This window comes from Trachymyrmex cornetzi, unplaced genomic scaffold (assembly GCF_001594075.2).
Source record: "Trachymyrmex cornetzi isolate Tcor2-1 unplaced genomic scaffold, Tcor1.1 scaffold1369, whole genome shotgun sequence".
Taxonomy (NCBI): domain Eukaryota; kingdom Metazoa; phylum Arthropoda; class Insecta; order Hymenoptera; family Formicidae; genus Trachymyrmex; species Trachymyrmex cornetzi.
In genome coordinates this window covers 25,778-26,631 of record NW_017295948.1, presented here as the reverse complement: position 1 = coordinate 26,631, position 854 = coordinate 25,778, and the positions used below count along the sequence as shown (strand labels likewise).

Below are 854 nucleotides of genomic sequence, written 5' to 3'. Positions count from 1 at the left end.
GGCGTCGCGCGTATTCCTCTATTATTCTCATCATACTGCAAAAGGGACAAAATGACGTGTTTTTGTTCAAGAAGCTTTTTCCAGATGTCCGGTGAAAGCGGAATCTCTTTACCGTGAGAATCTCCCAAAATGATAGTTATGTAAGAAGGGAGTTTGACATTAATACCAATGTTCAAGTATTTGTGGCCACTTACGGTTAACGGATATCTTCTCTCGAGAATGCGTACGATAGAACGATGTGTGATTTGATGTCTGTAATTAAAGAAAAAAATGAGTGAATCGAAAAAAAGAATGCAAAGAAAAAAATACTTACTTATTTGATGTGTTTTCATTATTAAGATTTTCATCTTCGAATGGTCTCTTCACACCTCCTTCGTTAAGATTGTTCTGTTCCATGAGATACTTTTCAATATCCGCGTTGTTGAGCATTGGCGTGTATTCTTACAGTATTATCCTCACGATCGAACACGTGGATGTTGTCGGAATGACTGTTCCTTGTATACTAATCGTTTAAAACTATTATAGTATTGATTATATATGTCCTTCAGGGTTGGGTAAGTTAATTTTTTCTCTTAACTAAGTTAAGTTAAAGTTAACAACCTTGAAAATTTAACTTAGTTAATATACAAGTTAATGTATAATGAAATTAATTGAATTAAAAGTTAAGTTAATAAAAAAAAGTAATTGAAAAATTAAAAGTTAAATTTCTTCGTATTTTATGATTTCAGAGTCTTACAAATAACGGAAATGACAAACATATACTTCATTTAGAATATACTCTATATTTCATTTAAACTTTTTGTTTATATATACTGTTATATGTATATATATATATATATATATATATATATATA

General features: G+C 29.5%; 1 pseudogene; it reads right to left on the bottom strand.

Annotated features, from left to right (window-relative positions):
* Window positions 1–429, bottom strand: part of LOC108770855 (uncharacterized) — a 1,195-nt pseudogene extending 766 nt beyond the window's left edge.
* Between the last annotated feature and the right edge of the window lie 425 nt (window positions 430–854).